The sequence below is a fragment of the Crinia signifera genome, chromosome 2, assembly GCF_055691185.1.
Source record: "Crinia signifera chromosome 2, ASM5569118v1, whole genome shotgun sequence".
NCBI lineage: Eukaryota > Metazoa > Chordata > Amphibia > Anura > Myobatrachidae > Crinia > Crinia signifera.
The window spans coordinates 197075518-197081664 of record NC_139218.1 but is presented as its reverse complement, the minus strand read 5'-3'; positions in this window follow the sequence as shown (position 1 = coordinate 197081664).

Here is a 6147-nt window from a genome sequence, read left to right as displayed (position 1 = left end):
CAAATAAAATATATGCCTTTTAATTTTTGGTATTTTAGTGCATATATTAACACAAATTAAAAAGCACCGCAATAGGTTAAAAACAAGCAGCAACTCTGTACTACTACCCGAGCATGAAAAACTATGTAGGGACCAGTTTGAGATTTATACAATCGACAGTGCAGGGCTGTTTGGCCCGACTGCTACTGTAGATAAACTAGAGGAGCGCATTTGCGGTCCACATGCTGGAAGTGTGGGACTGCCTAGTAATTGAATGTAGATGTGGTCCTCACATGGGAAGTGTGAGACTGTTTTGACTGACAATACAAAACACTTTAGTGGAACGCAGATGCGTTCCTTGTACCAGAAGTGTGGGACCACTCCGTAAATCTGGCTTCCAGACGGAGAGGAACTGTGGACATGCATCCTGAAATTTCCTCACCGCAGAATATATGGCTTATCCGGAAATGGAAACCAGCTCGATAAGTAAAACGTTATTGACTATCTATAATGCTAATTTTTCAATTGTTGTACTATACATCTTATATTCAATGATTGGGTTGTTTTAGATCTGTACTTTAACCCCTTCCCGCCGCAGCCTGTTTTTGCCATCCTGACAGAGCCCTTTTTTTCAAATCTGACATGTATCACTTAAGTGGGGATAACTTTTTTTTGCTTTTACTTATCCCAGTGATTTTGAGATTGTTTTCTCGTGACACATTGTACTTCAAGTTAGTGGTAAATTTGGGTCGATACAGTCTGTGTTTTTTTGTGAAAAATACCAAAATGTCGTAAAAAAATGGAAAATTTAGCAATTTTCAAAATGTTAAATTTTCTGCTTGTGAGACAAATAATCATACCACTCAAAATAGTTAATAACTAACATAGACCATATGTCTACTTTATGTTTCCATCATTATTTCAACCTCCTTTTAATTTTTTTGGACACTAGGAGGCTTAAAATATGAATAGCAAATTCTCAAATTTTCAAGAAAATTTCAAACACTGATTTTTTTAGGGACCAGTTCAGTTCTGATGTGACTTTGAGGGACTTGTATGTGAGACACCCCCATAAATGATGCCATTTCAAAAACTGCACCCCTCACAGTATTCAAAACAGCATTTTGGAAGTTTGTTAACCCTTTAGGTGTTTCACAGGAATTAAAACAACGTGTAGGTGAAATTTCAAAATTTCATTTTTTTTGCAGATTTTCAATATTAATACATTTTTCTAAGGAACACAGTAGATTTTACTAGAGAAATGTGACTAAAAATTGATTCCCCCAATTCTTTTGTTTTCATAAATATCCTATATGTGGCCCTAGTGTGCACGTTGACCAAACCACAGGCTTCATAATAGAAGGAGCACCTACTTGATTTTGGAGCCTCCTTTTTATGAGATTATTTTTTAGGCACCATGTAGGTTTCTAGGCACCATAAGATGCTAAAAGTTAGGAACCCCCCACAAGTGACCCCATTTTGCAAACTACACCCCTCAGGGAATTCATCTAGGGGTATAGTGTACATTTCAAACCCCCAGGGGTTTCACCAATTGTGGTACAACTGGGCTGTGAAAATGAAAAATTACATTTTTTACACAAAAATGCAGTTCTGGCTCAAAATTTTTCATTTTCTCAAGGAATGAAGGAGACAAAGCACCCCAAAATCTGTTCCCCAAATTTCTCCCGAGTACGGCAATGCCTCACATGTGACCAAAAAATACCATTTGGGTGCATGGCAGGACTCAGAAGGGAAGGAGTGATATTTGGATTTTGCAGCACAGATTCTGGTGAAATGTTGGTGGGTGCTATGTCGCATTAGCAAGACCCCCGAAGCACCAATATAGTGGAACCCCCCCACAAGTGACCCCATTTTGCAAACTACACCCCTCAGGGAATTCATCTAGGGCTATAGTGTACATTTCAAACCCCCAGGGGTTTCACCAATTGTGGTACAACTAGGCAGTGAAAATGAAAAATTACATTTTTTACACAAAAATGCAGTTCTGGCTCAAAATTTTTCATTTTCACAAGGAATGAAGGAGACAAAGCACCCCAAAATCTGTGCCCCAATTTTTCCCGAGTACGGCAATGCCTCACATGTGACCAAAAAATACCATTTGGGTGCATGGCAGGACTCAGAAGGGAATGAGTGATATTTGGATTTTGCAGCACAGATTCTGGTGGAATGAATGGTGGGTGCTATGTGGCATTAGCAAGACCCCCGAAGCACGGTGAAATGATGAACCTAATAATCCATAGATGTGTGGTATATTTTAAAACACTCCTTTATACATAGGCCGGGTTTGTCGGGGCAAGTTTCACAGTGGAAAATAGTATCCTTTCTTATTCCCTTTTTATAGCAAACTTTGCACCTTTTTTGTGTCCTGCCCTTTTTTGCAGTGGAGGGGATTTCGTTAGGAAAATGCTGCCCTGGTACAATACGGGGGCCAGTACTAGAAGTACTGGGGCCCTCTGCCTGCTGGTTCCCAAATATTAGGCCCTTTATGACTTCCTCTTGAAAGTGCATAAATGTCCCCCTCTGGCTGGTAGAACGGAATAGCACGTAAGCGTTATACAGTGTCATCTGGATGATATACACGGCCAGCTTCTTGTACCAGATTTTTGTTTTCCGCAGGGCACTGTACGGCTTCAGTACCTGATCTGAAAGATCCTCTCCGCCCATGTACTTATTGTAATCTAGGATACAATTAGGTTTTGAGGTGTGGGTACTGGTACCTCTTACAGGGACGGAGGTGGTACTGTCTCCATGAATTGTTGTCAGTATAAGGACATCCCTCTTGTCCTTATATTTGACCAACAACATATTTTCGGTGGATTGTGCCCTGCTTTCACCCCTTCTCAGTACTTGGGCAATGTGCGTTTTTGGGAGGCCTCTTTGGTTCTTGCGCACAGTACCGCAAGCTGCTGTACCTCTTGAACCAAGGGCCTTAAACAGGGGGATGCTAGTGTAAAAGTTATCCACATAGAGGTGATAACCTTTATCCAGGAAGGGGTGCACTAAATCCCAGACAATTTTTCCACTAACACCTACGAGGGAGGGGGGGCATTCTGGCGGTTCAATTCTTGAATCCTTCCCTTCATATACCCTAAACCTGTGGGTGCACCCTGAGGTGCTTTCACACAGTTTATACATTTTTATGCCATACCTTGCCCTCTTACTGGGAAGGTACTGGCGGAATTTAACCCTTCCTTTAAAATGTATAAGGGACTCGTCGATACAAATACATTTTTCAGGGATGTACATCTCTGCAAATTTGGCACTGAAATGATCAATGACCGGCCTGACTTTGAATAGCCGGTCAAAGGTGGGATGATCTCTGGGTGGGCACTGTGCATTATCGTTGTAATGCAAAAATTTAAGGATGGTCTCAAAACGAGTCCGAGTCATGGCCATACGGTAAAGTGGGGTGCTGTACAGAACATCTGTACTCCAATATTGCCTAATTTCTGGCTTTTTTACTATGCCCATATGTAACACCAGACCCCAAAACGTCATCATCTCTACTGCATCTACAGGGGTCTACCTAGCAAATGATGACGTGGGGTTTTGAGCAATAAACTGCTGGGCATATAAATTACTTTGGTCCACCATTAAATTTATAAAATCATCAGAGAAAAATAATTTGAAAAAGTCAATTTCTCTGAGACCTGTTGAATCAAATTGGATTCCTGGGATTGCCAAAAACTCAGGAACCTGGGGCTCAAAATTGTCTGGTGGTGGGGTCCATACAGGATCAATCATTTGGGGGGGGGGGGTCTCAGCTGCTCTACGGGGGCGTCTTTGAGGGGGTCCCTCATCACTAGAGGAGGAAGATGAGGTTAAGATGAATCCTTCAAATTCCCCGCTTGCATCACTGGCTGTGTCAGAGTCAGAGGCAAGCATGGCATATGCCTCCTCCGCTGAATACATTCTTCTGGATGACTGGGATGACATTTGGGATGCCATTTTTATTTTTGTGTTTCTGTAAGTGTAATGTTTCAACACGTGTATAGGGGGGTACAAACTTTATTTCAACACGGAGGGTATGTAGTGTGTAGTGTGTATGTAGTGCAGAAAAAAAAATACTTTATACAGGAATTTGATCCCAATAAAAAAAAAATAATTATATCAACCCTGTGCCAAAAATGCTGTTCAGTGATGTACGTCACTGATCAGCGCTCAGCGGCCACAGGACACCCACAAAAGCAACGTGGGTGTAAAAACAATTTAAAAAAAATAAACCACAGCACTCTCCAAAAAAAAAAAACAATTTAAAAAAACTGCAGAAAAAAAATTATATCAACCCTGTGCCAAAAATGCTGTTCAGTGATGTACGTCACTGATCAGCGCTCAGCGGCCACAGGACACCCACAAAAGCAACGTGGGTGTAAAAACAATTTAAAAAAAATAAACCACAGCACTCTCCAAAAAAAAAACAATTTTAAAAAACTGCAGAAAAAAAATTATATCAACCCTGTGCCAAAAATGCTGTTCAGTGATGTACGTCACTGATCAGTGCTCAGCGGCCACAGGACACCCACAAAAGCAACGTGGGTGTAAAAACAAAACCCCACTGCACTCTCCAAAAAAAAAAAAAAAACTGCAGATCAGTGATGCAACACTGATTAGCAGTGAGGGGCAGCAGGCACACAACTGTGGGTGCAACCTGACAGGGTATATATAAAAAAAAAATCCTGCACCCCCAAAAAGTTGCTGATCAGTTAATTTATACTGATCAGCACAAAGGGGGGGCAGCAGTCAGTTGCACAGGCAGCACAACCTTTGGTGCAACTGACAGGTATATATATAAAAAAAAAAACCTGCACCCCCAAAAAGTTGCTGATCAGCACAGATATACTGATCAGCACAAAAGGGGGGGCAGCAGACACAAAATATAGCACTCTCTATCACTATCTCTCACTATCTGTGACTCTATGACACTGCAGCAGCAGCACACAGGAAGTCACAAGATCCAGGAAGCATCCAGCTGCTGGGAGCACGCTACCAGCGGTGATCAGGTAAGTATCAGGCAAGGATCAGGTCAGTATATCACGACAGATTGGCACGGTGACCGCTCTGCACGCAATTCCAGACCGGAATGGCGTCTGCAGCGCAGTCACCGTTAGTTTAAATCACGCGCCATGGCTGTGATTGGTCCGTCGGTCCGACTGGACCAATCACAGCCTTGGGGGCAGGTGGGGTGATTGATCCCTGTGTTACCGAGCGTCTGATTCGTCTGTAACACAGGAAAACGCTGCGACTGGCTGTTCACATTGAGCAGCCAATCACAGCGATCGCCGACGGGGGAGGCATCGCCGCCCCCCCTGGGCATGCAGGGACATGTCTGCTGTCAGGGACAGCAGACATGTTTAAACTGTCACCGCGTCTATAGACGCGGTGACAGTTTAAAGTCATGACATATATATACACGTCATGTGTCGGGAAGTACATCCCGGCCATGACGTATATATACGTCAAATGTCGGGAAGGGGTTAAGTATAAATATGCATCAGATGTGCCTGGTTATGTGATTAACAAGGGTATTTAAACCCGGACTCTGGACTACAAAAAAAGACACCTTGAAAAAGCTGCAATAACACAGCAAAACGCATTGGTTAGAGGTGCCGCCCTGTTTTTATCACAGTCATAAACACCTGTAGCCCACCATGGACCAAACCAACCCCAACATTCCCATTTCAATATGTGGAAGGGTTTGCTCCCAGGAGCCAATCTCCTTGCCCCACCACTGGCCTTTTTAAAGAGGACAATTGCTGTTGCCATACAGCTACCTCTCCACGGAGAAACACCACCTCAAAAGGACCATTTAAAGAAGCAAAAGGAGCTACCATAACAACCCCCCTAACCACAGGGGTAAAATAGAATGGACGCGGACATTTAAATGGTATTGGATGCTTTGTTATGGGTGACTATGCTATGACCTTGAAGGCAAGGCACACAATGTTTTTCTAAAAGATTTTTACTTCCATTTACACTAATATTCCTTTATAAATGTATCACATGTGAATGTTTATTATTTGTATATTAAATATTGCATATTTTACCTATTTGTTAAAAAAATGTATGAGCTTCTGTTATTTAGTTTTAAGGGGAATGACAACCCCTATTATCAGTAGCCGCAGCTTGGTGACACGTCCCATCTGAGGC